Source organism: Lipotes vexillifer, unplaced genomic scaffold (assembly GCF_000442215.2).
Source record: "Lipotes vexillifer unplaced genomic scaffold, Lipotes_vexillifer_v1.1 scaffold1235, whole genome shotgun sequence".
In the NCBI taxonomy this organism is placed as follows: Eukaryota; Metazoa; Chordata; class Mammalia; order Artiodactyla; family Lipotidae; genus Lipotes; species Lipotes vexillifer.
The window spans coordinates 1225096-1237811 of NW_006775530.1; the positions used below are offsets into that span (position 1 = coordinate 1225096).

At 40.0% G+C, this 12716-nt stretch overlaps 1 protein-coding gene across 1 annotated transcript in view; it reads right to left on the reverse strand.

The window, feature by feature from the left end:
- Nucleotides 1-12716, reverse strand: part of TANGO6 (transport and golgi organization 6 homolog) — a 188581-nt gene that overhangs the window by 44449 nt on the left and 131416 nt on the right. The gene's annotated exons all lie outside the window — the stretch shown is intronic.

Here is a 12716-nt window from a genome sequence, read left to right on the forward strand (position 1 = left end):
AAAAAAAAAAAAAAAGAAAGCAAGCCCAAGAGGAGGCTAGAGGGGTGATGGCAGGGGTGGGTGCCGGTGCAGAGCTTGTAAGCCTTTGTAGGCCTCTGTAAGGACTTGGGCTTTTTCTGAGTAAAACGAGAGGCCTTTGGAGGATTTTGAGCAAAAAGGTGCTAAAAGATGACTCTGGCTGCAGTGCTAAGAACATGCAGTAGTGTATGTGTCTGTATATGTGTCTGGGGTGGAGCAAGGGTACAAATTAGGAAGCTACTCCAGTAAGCTGTCTGAGAGAGGATGGTGACTTGAACAGTAGAAGGGGTGAGAAAAAGATTCTGCATATATTCTGAAGATTACACCAACTTGATTTCCAGAGGACTCCAATAATGACTTCCAGGATTTTTGCTTTTGTGCCTGGAAGGATGAAGTTACTATCAACTGAGGTGGGAAAGTCTCCAAGTGAAGCAGGCCTGGAGCAGGAGATATGTTGAGGATGTAGTGGAAGATATATAGAGTTCAGAAGAGAAGTCTGGGTTGAAGATATACATTTTGGAATCAATGGAATGTAGATTATATTTAAAACCTTGAAACTAGATGCATAATCAAGGGAGTGAGTTTAGGCAGGGAAGGGAAGAGGACCGAGGACCAAACCTGTACCCTTCCTTCAACACTAAGTCTGGGAAGGGTCTGGGAAGGGAAGAACCAGCAAAGGAGACTGAAAAGGAATAACCAGTCACGTAAGAGAAGAATTAGCATGGTATCCTAGAAATTAAGGGAAGAAAGTGTATCAGACAGGAAAGAATGGTCTGCATCAAATGCTGCTAATAAGTCAGGTAAAAGAAGACTAAAAATTGACCATTAGATTGAGTAACAATGAGGTCACTGTTGACCCTGACAAGAAGTTTGTTTGTTTTTTAATAAATTTATTTTTGGCTGCGTTGGGTCTTTGTTGTTGTGCACAGGCTTTCTCCAGTTGCAGCGAGCAGGGGCTACCCTTCATGGTGGTGCATGGGCTTCTCATTGCGGTGGCTTCTCTTGTTGCAGAGCACAGGCTCTAGGCGCGTGGGATTCGGTAGTTGTGGCATGTGGGCTCAGTAGCTGTGGCTTGTGGGCTCTACAGCACAGGCTCAGTAGTCATGGCGCACGGGCTTAGTTGCTCCACGGCATGTGGGATCTTCCCGGACCAGGGCTCGAACCCGTGTCACCTGCATTGCCAGGTGGATTCTTAACCACTGAGCCACCAGGGAGGCCTGACAAGAACAGTTTTGATGCACTGGCAGGGGTGAGCACATGAAAGAAGTGGGTTTAAAACATAATGTGAGAAAAAGAATTGGAGACAGATCACTTAAGGAGTTTTCTGCACAGCATATCAAAGACATGGGGTGGTAGCTGGTCAAGGAAGTGGGGCCAAGGAAGTTTTTTGCATTATTTTATTCTTAAAGAGAGGAGAAACAGTACACGCCAAGGCCCTCAGAATTGACTTTTTTTTTTTTTTTTTAATGGAAACAACTTCTTCCTCCACAGATGGGCTGAGAACTAAAGCTGCTTTGACTTGATCTTGGCTCTGAGGCCCTAGTTCCAGAACCCAAGTATAACACTCTACTTCCAGCCTTTCTGTAGCCCTAAGGTAACATGATATCTAAGTGGTGACAAAATGGTTTCTGAAGCATATGTTTAAAGTCACCAAAATGATAACTTACATAGAAAAGTCACCAACCTGCCCTATCAGGCCCAGTTAAAATGCCTCAAATGCCACTTCCTTTGTGAAAACCTCCCTTAATATCCTCAGTCAGTCTTAATTAGTCCTCCTTGGAAGTCCCACAGTACTTTGTACTTAAATCACATTTGTTACTAATGCCTTGATTCCTAGATGTTTTCAGCCTATATCTATTTCTCCCATTAGACTATAAATTCCTTGAGGGTAAAACTTTGCTTCATCTCTGCTCCTATTGGTTCTTAGTAATCTTTGCACATACTAGGTACTCAACACATATCAATGTTGAACTGAATTCACTCATTTATTCAATAAAATGTAATTATGCACCAGTATCATGCTAATGTTCTAGGGATACAAAAATTGATAAAACATAATCTTTACCCTTTAAGCAGCCCAAAGTTTAGGGGGTGGGTATAAACAGATAAGTACCAACAATTACAGTACTGTGCAGTTAATGCCATCACAGAGTCAAGCAGAGGTTGCTTAGCATAATTTCACTAATCTTAGTCACTTGGAAGGGGGAGGAGGAGGAAGTTTATTTTTTGTTTTCCCTCAAAGTCAGGAACACAATGTAATTTCCTTACAATACAAGAAAAAGATGAGGACTAATTTCTCTAAAATGCTCCCAGTTCCTAACACAATACATGCAGTCACAAGACTCACGTCCTGCTCAGTTAATATCAACATATATTGCAGAAATTGAATCAATGAATGGCTTAGCCATAGCCTATTTTCAGAATAGAAAAGAGGGGACTTTGTGCCTACTAGTATTTGCATTTCTGAATATCAGTCCTAGTGAAGGCAGTCACATGTATGCACAACAAAATCTGCATAAAGGCTTCTCTGCAGAAGTGTAATAGTAAAAAATGAGAAGATATAAATTAAAAATTAATTAATGTGGAAGTGGTAAAATAACCATACATATTATGGAATACTATGTGGTCATTAAAAGGAACAAGATAGAATTAACTGCAACAATATAGAAAGGTTCCCCTGGGACTTCCCTGGCGATCTAGTGGTTAATACTCTGTGCTTCTACTGCAGGGGGCATGGGTTCGATCCCTGGTCGGGGAACTAAGATCCCACCTGCTGCGTGGCCAAAAAGAAGCTATTAAAGAAAATTTAATATTCCCTAAGGAAATATTTAATTTCCTTAAGACACTGTTAAGTGAAAGAAACTAATAGAACCAGTATCATTCCATTTATGTATGTAAAAATGCACACACATAACTTCTCTCAATATTAAACAAAACACACTTACAGATTTAAATATGTATATTAAATATACAAATGCATAGAAAAAAGAGAAAAGGGATTTACTACAATAGAAAGGTTAAATAACTTGTCCAAAGAGTAAATACAACCAAGATCAAACTTAGGTAGTCTGACACTTAACTCCTATGATACAATGCATTTAAGATATTTCCAACTAAGAGGAAAACATATCTTTCTACTTTTTTTTTTTTGCTGTAGGCGGGCCTCCCACGGCCGTGGCCTCTCCTGTCGCGGAGCACAGGCCCCGGACGCGCAGGCCCAGTGGCCACGGCTCACAGGCCCAACCGCTCTGCGGCACGTGGGATCCTCCCAGACCGGGGCACGAACCTGCGCCCCCCACATCGGCAGGCAGACTCCCAACCACTGCGCCACCAGGGAAGCCCTCTTTCTACTTTTGTTATAGTACTTTCCCTTTCTGGAGCTAGAAACGGGCTTGCTCCTTCTGCAGTGTGAGATGTGCATCCAGAGTTAAGAGCTCTGTGTTCTAATTTTGGCCCTGCTGCCAACTAGCAGTGTCACTCAGGGCAATTCCCTTCACCTCCCTGGACCAACTGGAGATGAGTCAATTAGATGAGATGGTCTCTCTGGCCCCTTCCAGTTGGAAGTCTATGAGGTGATGAGTCACCTTTGGCTTAGCCATCAGGGGAATGAGATTCAGGAGACTCAGGAAGGAAGAAAAGGCACATATTCATGAGCAGTGGAGTGGGAGGCTGCTGTGGTTAAAGGAATGAAGGTCCTTGATGGGAAGGAAGTCACTGAGAAATGAAGGAAGTCTGGAAATCCATAAGGAGGGGAAATTGCAGGTTGAAAAGGTAAGAGCAGATGACAAACTAGTTAATATTTACTAATGTAGGGATTTAAAGTTAAAAATAAGTGGTAAACTAATGCAACATTGAAATTAACTATATTTCAATTAAAAATGGATTAAAAAAAATAAGTGGTAAAGAAAAGACACTATGTGCCAGGTACTGTGCTAGGCACTATGGACCATAAACAAGAAAGAAAGAGTCCCTCCCCTCATGGCATTCAAAGCCTACTGGGGAAGAGGAAAAAAACTGACCAAGCAATAACAATGGAGTGAGTTGTGCCCAAAATGGTGACAGAGAAAGATACTTTTATGAGTAATGTTTTGATCTGGTACCAATTTCCATTAACAACAGCTCCAGTATTCTTTTTCATCCAGACTCAAAAGCCTGGTGTTCTTTTTTGACTTCTCCCAGTTACCCTTCAGTCAATCAGTCAGTTCATTTATTATTCTTCAATCCTCATTTACTTCCCTATGGGATTTGAGGCAACTTACAATAAAAAATATTGAAACTGAATTGAATATTTTTTAGAAGTTCTATAGTAATTGAAGAAGTACACATATCCCAAGCTAAGAATGGTTATTGCAAATGAACCCCAAATTTAGTTTGGCAATTCTGGTAGCTGAGGCAAAAAAGGAAACAGAAAACATAGTTCCCATTACTCAATAAAAGAAAGAACATAGATTCGTTAGGAGTCAAAAACTTCAGGAAGAATACGAAGAGGTATCTCATTCATTCAGCAAATCTTAATTGAGTGCCGACAATATTCCAAGTACATTCTCAGTACTGGAGATAATATAGCATGAACAAGAAAGCAAAGTTCCCATCTTTATGAAGCCTACTTCTAGTGGGGGAGAAAGACAATAAATAGTAAATAAACTTTCCAGCAGCAATAAGAGCTATGAAGAAAAATAAGGAGCGGGGAGCAGTTAAGAGTCAGGGGTGAGGACTCAGGGAAAAGCTGTCAGAGAAGAGCTGAAGGAACAAGTCATGTGAAGACCTGGGGGAAAAGGGAAGAGCAGAATGGACAACAGAATTTTTATATTCAATGTAGAAATCATATGGCTGTTTCTTACACTGACCTACCATGAAAGTCAAGGGCATACCATTACATTAACAAAACCAAATTTTAACATCCCATTTGTATAAATTCCTGCCCTGCCAGACCTTCATTACAATTTTCCAAATGAGCATCCATTTAACTGCATGCTCCACCAACCCCACTCCCAAGTGTACCTAAGAGGAGCCAGTGGAGACTTGGATCTCAAGAGCCCTGTACTGTACCCAGTCAGCTGGCTCTGGGCCCACTTGCTACCTTGTTTTCCAGGTATTGGACTGGACGAGCTGGGACACTCCCTGCATCCACTCTGCATGCATTTCTCAAAGTGCCCTGCTGTCATGTTCTCCGCGACCCGACCTCTCTTAGACCTCACATACACAGTCAAGATTTGCCACACCCTTGCTCAAGCCTGGTCTTCTTTGGGGATTTACAGCTCTGTCTCCATTTCCTGGAGGCTCTACTAGCCTCTGACTGTCCTCCTTCTCCCTAGCTCTTGTCATGCTGTGTGGCTGGTTTCTTAAGACTGTACTGGATCCTAGTCTTCAGGTTGGGGGTCAGCCCTGACCAGGTTTCTATGCAGAACAAAATGAATGCATATGATCAGAGAATACAGCTTCAAGGGCTGCAGTAAGAGAATTTAAAGATCCTACAAAAAGGGTTCTTAATTTGAGCTTTAGGGATCCCTACATGTCAAATTTTGTTGTGTACACCTCACTGGCATTTTCCCATTCTTCCTTGTAAACAGCACTCTAATTCTGCTCAAATATCCACCTTCCCCCCTGCCCAACCATCACTTATGTGATTCAGGCTAAGGTCTTTGATGCTTTAAATGAATCACGGTGGACATATCCCCTTGCCTTAATTGCTTTGGGCATGTGACCCAGTCTGAACAATGAGATGTGAAGGAAAATCTGTTGGAAGACCCTAAGAAAATATTTTTATTTATTTATTTATTTATTTATTTTTTGTACGCGGGCCTCTCACTGCTGTGGCCTCTCCCGTTGCGGAGCACAGGCTCTGCATGCGGAGGCTCAGTGGCCATGGCCCACGGGCCCAGCCGCTCCGCGGCATGTGGGATCCTCCCGGACTGGGGCACGAACCCGTGTCCCCTGCATCAGCAGGCGGACTCCCAACCACTGTGCCACCAGGGAAACCCTAAGAAAATATTTTGCCTCTGGTTATGGTAAGAATATGACACCTCAAAAAAAAAAGAGAATATGACACCTCAGAGCTGCTGCAGCCAAATGAAACTATGAGGAACCAGGGGATGAGACCAATAAAGCTGAGGCTGGCAGAGTAGAAAGATGAAAAGATTTTGGATCTTGAATGATGTCATGGAGGCAAAGGATTAACCAGTTCAGAACTTTCTGTCATATGCAATGATTCATTCCTTATTGTTTAAGCCAACTGAGTTGGGAATTTCTGTTACCTGCAGCCAAAAGCATTCTGATATGACATATGAAAATTTAACGCTATAGAGTACTTCTATGTCAATTCTATGTTTATCAATACAAAGCCAGAGAGAGACTTCCCTGGTGGCACAATGGTTAAGATTCTGTGCTCTCAATGCAGGGGGCCTGGGTTCGATCCCTGCTCAGGGAACCAGATCCCACACACATGCTGCAACTAAGAGTTCGCATGCCACAACTAAGGAGCCCGTGTGCTGCAACTAAGGAGCTGGTGAGCCACAACTAAGGAGCCCACCTGCCTCAACTAAGACCCAGTGCAACCAAATAAATAAATAAATATAATAATTTTAAAATAATACAAAGCCAGAAAAGTTAGATTTGCCAAAACAAACTTAAAGCAGTATATGTTTTTAAAAGGATTCAAAAGTCAATTTTATAACATATAAAAGAAAAAATTAAACCCAATAATTTTCTTTCTTCTAATTACAATTTTAATTGGGACAATAGCCTAGCATATGGCATGACTCAAAATATCAGTGTATGTAATATATATATATATATACTTTGCCAAAGAGCAGAGTCATCTTTATACATCTGCCAACCTATTAAATAAAGAAAGGTGAGTAACTATTTACAGTAGGAGTTCATGTGAAGGGGTTATATGCTGAGTATATTTCGCAACTACTGACTAACTAGTTCATTATAAACTAAAACCTCAGGCTTTGGGACACCCACTGCTATTCCTTAGTTTCTGATTAAGCAACAAAATCTCAATTATATCATCCGGGAGGGGTTTTGGTTAATATATATATTTTTGGCTTTCGCCTTTTTGTGTTTATCCAGATGAGAAGTTTGTATTGCTTCAGTTGAAACTTATTTGAACCATAAGGTTCCAAGATTCTAATTCACCTTTTGTCAGAAAAGGTGGCATACATTTGCCCCCTGACAAGGGCAAATATTCATTACCATCCTGTTGTCTCCTTAAAAGTGTACATATTACATGGCTTTTACAAAAAATGGTATTGATTTCTGAACTCCCTCACTCCCATTTTCAGAAAGTATTCACAGTAGACTACAATATTTAGACTAAGAGATACCCATGGAACTGAAGTTGGAGAGACCACCCTCTTTTCCTCAGGCGTTCAGAAACAGCTTCAGGGAAATGAACACAGTAAACCCCAGACTACTTTTAGAAACTTACTCAAGTTGATTCTAGTCAGTGGGGTTTATCCTAGTTCAGCTCTAATTGCTTTTCCTTTGTGCAATGACAATGACAACACCTGGCTCTTTGCATCTCCATATTCTTCTCAGGAAGTCAGCAATAATCAACGCTTATTGAGAAGCAAACAGCAGTGTGTTCAAGGAAACAAATGAAGAATCTAGATTTGTTTGAACAAACGATAAAAAAACGAGTTGCTTCTGAAGGTGAAAAATCAAGTGCATAGTGAAAAGAGAGCTGGAAAAATTTTAACCTGCCTGTGACTTGTTTGTATCAATTACCGTATATATGAAGAGATTCCTTCAACAAATTAAGACTTGGAAGATTTTTTTTTAGTCAAGCTTTGCAATGGTACTTTGAAATCTACATTGATAGATTCATTTATGCCTATCAGATCCCACCTTTCATCATAAAGGATCTGAGATGACCTGAAACAAGAGACACTTACATAGTGAAAGAGCACTATCACAGTAAACTACTGGAGTCAGGGGAGCTGCTGATTTCAAGGGCTTGACTACTCTTCTAGGTCAGTGAAACAGGTCATAAAAGTGAAATCGAGAAAAATCAAGTGAGAAAGAAAATTCCACTGTTGGCCAAATCTTTACACCATCCTTTCGAAACTCCGTAATTAATGTCTGCAGAGCCCTCTATTCCCTCTTTCCTTCTTCTCTTCCCTTCTTTCTCTCTTTCTACCTCCCCTCCTTCTTTTTTGAGATATAGAAGGGAACACTGATAAAAAATCATTCTTAACTACTCTCTTCTATCTACCAACAGGAAATGACTAAGAAATATCCTATCCTGCTGGTTAAGGTGCTGCTGGGTAAAGGCAATTATATTTTCCAAAGACTGAATGATCACTTACAGCCAGCACTCCTCTGTAATCAGAAGTTAACATACATTCTGAGTAATGTTTTAGACCAATGTTTCTTAAACACAAACACGAGCACTGAAATTGCGCAGTGCAACTTGATTATAATGTGGATCCAGGTGATTCAGAATTATCATTAAAATGAAAACACAACATTTAAAAAATTCTTTTTTTTTTTTTTTTGTGGTACGCGGGCCTCTCCCTGCTGTGGCCTCTCCCGTTGCGGAGCACGGGCTCCGGACGCGCAGGCTCAGTGGCCACGGCTCACGGGCCCAGCCGTTCCACGGCATGTGGGATCTTCCCAGACCGGGGCACGAACCCACGTCCCCTGCATCGGCAGGCGGACTCTCAACCACTGCGCCACCAGGGAAGCCTTAAAAAATTCTTTTAAAGAATTCACAGAACCCTGAATTATATCAGAATTTAATCTCCAGACTCCAGCTCTTCCATCTAGCTAATTCAATAAAAATATTAAAACATGTAACGTGCACTACAATGTGCAAGGGACTCTTAACAGGCACTAGAGATTTAGAGGTGAAGGAAATTTTGCATATATACGTCCAGCTGATCCAGTACAGCTGATAATTTGAAAAGCCTGATAATGCTTTTTTGAGCAAGGGAATGGCTTAACTAGAGATGTATTTTTGAGTTTGGTGAATCTGAATTTATACGTGTGTTCAGAAAGGACAAAAGTCTTTGTTCTATGATGTAGAATGAGGTTTGCGTCGTAATAATTAATCTCCAGCTGGATCACTTCTACTGCAATGCCTTCAGGACACTCTTACACTCTGTTAACTGGATGCAAAGTCACAGTCAGCCAGAGGATATGATAATCTTTTAGAGATCAACTTTTTTTTCCAAATGAATAATGATTCAAATAGTATGGTGTTTTCTCTACACAATAAGGGTAGTAAATAAAATCTTAAGCCGCATGGAATGATTGAAAATTTCTACATTCTTTAGCAAGAGAAAGTCTTTTTCTGTGATAGTCACAGAGGAATCAGGTCATTGATAGCACAGTCACTGTAGGGTGTGGCCTCACCAGCTCAGAAGTGCTGATGCCTACTTCACTCTCAATGCAGGCATGAAAGTAATTTACTCCACTTGAAGCAACTGATGCCTCCTAACCTACTTTTTAGCTCTTGCTACCAGGTGTCAAAAGTAGGTATTGAGACTATCAATTAATACTCTGAAAATGAAATTAAGAAAACAATTCAATATATAACTGAATCAATCAAAAAGAATAAATGCTTAAGAATAAATTTAACAAAAGAAGTGAACACTTGTACTCTGAAAACTACAAAACACTGTTAAAAGAAATTAAAGAAGAATTAAATAAATGGAAAGACATCCCACATTCACGGATTGGCAATGCTGCCAAAATTGATCTATAGATTCAATGTAATCTCTATCAAAACCCCAGCTGCCTTTTTTTCCCCCCTCAGAAGTTAGCAAGCTGATCCTAAAATTCACATGGGAATGTAAGTGATACAGAATAACCAAACAATCTTGAAAAAGAAGAACAAAGCTGGAGGACTCCCACTTCCTAATTTAAAAACTTACTACAAAGCTACAAAAATCGAGACAATCTGGTACTAGCCTAAAGACACACCTGCAGATCAATGGAATAAATTGAGAGTCTAGAAATAAACTCTCATTTTTATGGTCAATTGATTTTCAACAAGAATGCCAAGATAATTCAATCAGGAAGATAATAGTTTTTCAACAAATGGTGCTAGGACAACTGGACATCCACATGTAAAAGAGCTGAACCCCTTCCTTACACCACATACAAAAGTAACTTCAAATGATCATAGATCTAAGTGTAAGAGCTAAAATTATAAAACTCTTAGAAGAAAACATAGGAGTAAATCTTTGTGACTTAGGTTAGGCAAAGGCATTTCAGGGACTTCACTGGTGGTCCAGTGGTTGACAATCTGCCTTCCAATGCAGCGGACGTGGGTTCGATCCCTGGTCGGGGAACTAAGATTCCACATACCGCGGGGCAACTAAGCCTGCGCACCACAACTACTGAGCCCCCATGCCTCAACTAGAGAGCCCGTGCGCAGCAAACTACAGAGCCCACACACTCTGGAGCCCATGCACCACAACTAGAGAGAAGCCCGCATGCTGCAACAAAAGATCCTGCATGCTGCAATGAAGGTCCCACACGCTACAACGAGACCCAACACAGCCAAAAAAAACCAAAAAGGCATTTCACATACAACACCAAAAGCACAAGGGGCAAAAGAAAAAATAGGTATGTTGGACTTCACCAATATTAAAAACTTTTGTGTGTCAAATGTCACCAATAAAGTAAAAAGACAACCTATAGAATGATGGGAGAATATATTTGCAAATCATGTATTTGATAAAGGGCTTATCTTCAGAATCTATAAAGAACTCTTACAACACAATTAAAAAAGACAAATAGGTCAAATTCAAAATGGGCAAAGGATCTGAACCGTATATTTTCCAAAGAAAATATACAAATGGCACATAAGAAGATGCTCAATACCATTAATCATTATGGAAATGCAAATCAAAACCACAAGATACCACTTCATACCCATTAAGATGGATATAATCAAAAAGACAAGAACAAGTGCTGGTGAGGAGAAGAAACTGAAACACTAATACACTGCTGGCCGAAATGTAAAATGGTGCAGCCACTTTGGAAAACAGTTTGGCAGTTTCTCAAAAAGTCAGAGTTACCATATGACCCAGCAATTCCACTCCTTCATATATACTCAAGAGAATTTAAAACACATTCCCACATAAAAACTTGAACATGAAATGTTCAAAGCAGCATTATTCATAATAGTCAAAAAGTGAAAAGAACTCAAATGTCCACCAATTGATGGATGGATTTTAAAATGTATTATATCCATACAATGGAATGTTACCTGGCAATAAAAAGGAATAAGGTTCATGCTGCAACATAGATTAACTTTGAAAACATGTAAGTTAAAGAAGCCAGTAAAAAGAAAAATGTATGATTTCATTTGTAGGAAATATCCACAATAAGAAAATCCTTAGGGACAGAAAGATTAGTGATTGCCTGACTGGTAATGGGTACAGGGCTTATTTTGGGGTGGCGAAAATGTTTCAAAATTGATTGTGGTGATGGTTGTACAACCTTGTGAACATACAATAAATTTCTGAAATGCACACTGTAAATTGGTAAATTGTATAGTACATGAAGCATATCTCAATAAAGCTATTTTTTTAAAAAGTAAGTTTTGGGCCGGGAGGGGTTAAAGGAGGGCTACATAATCTAGTTCACGTTGAAGCTGGAAAAATAAATAACATATAAAAATCTTCACATACTAGAAGAGAAGAGGTATATGTGTGTAAGCAGAATCTGATATGAAACGCACCTCTGCCTTCCAGTAGCTCAGAGACCAAAGCTTGGGGGCAGATCTCACAGACAATTCACAGTGGTTGCTCCCTTCAAACACGAAGTAGGAGATCTGGATTCTTTCATGATATGCCCACTACAGGAACCAGGTCCTGCCCTTGACCACCAGTCAAGCAGAACCCAGCGCTTTCCCATTGCTTTGTGAGTGGCATTGCTTCTGCCAGCTCTTTGCTTCCTTATTTGTCAGTAAAAGATGGTGCCAACACAATTTCAGAGCTGGCAGTTTAATGGGTAACATTTTTTAAACCTTCTAAATTAATTTTCATTGCATCAGCTTTAAAAAATATTACCATAATATAAAAGTCTCTTAAAAGAGGCAAGAAAAATATTGAAGATATAGACTCAAAGGTTCTTACATACAGTTACAGCCATTTGGCCCAATATTCCATCTCTGGGTATGCCAAACCACATCTGACAAACATTAACCCAGGGGTAGTTAAGACCTCCTACCAGTATTTTAAAACTTTTGTGCTCCAGCCTTTTTATTATGTCCATCCCAATCTCTTCTGCTCTTTATTTCATTTCCTCTTAAGGACCAGACTCAAGTGGAGGTGGAGACCTGGAGTCTTTGTCTGCCTATCTTTGAATCTTAATCTTATCTTTCCAGGCTCCTGGATCTCATTTACATTGTTTGAATTGCCTCTGTAATCTAACCAGTTCAAGTAGGCTCTTCCTTTTCCAAGACAGTACTTTTTGTACTTTCAGATTTGATATTAGATATTTGGGAGAGAAAAAAGAGAGTAAAGGTATAAAAAGGTCAAATGTCACAATACACACTTCACTCACTAAAGCTGTTACTGAAAAAAGGAATCTAGAGAAACTATTTTTCCTCCCTTTTATTTGGGAACTAAAGTAAATAGATCCCTGGGGATGAGTAACGTGGTGGAGAGCCACATGCCCTCACAGAAATATTCCTGCTGACCTGGTCAATATGGAAACAGGAGACAAAATATAGA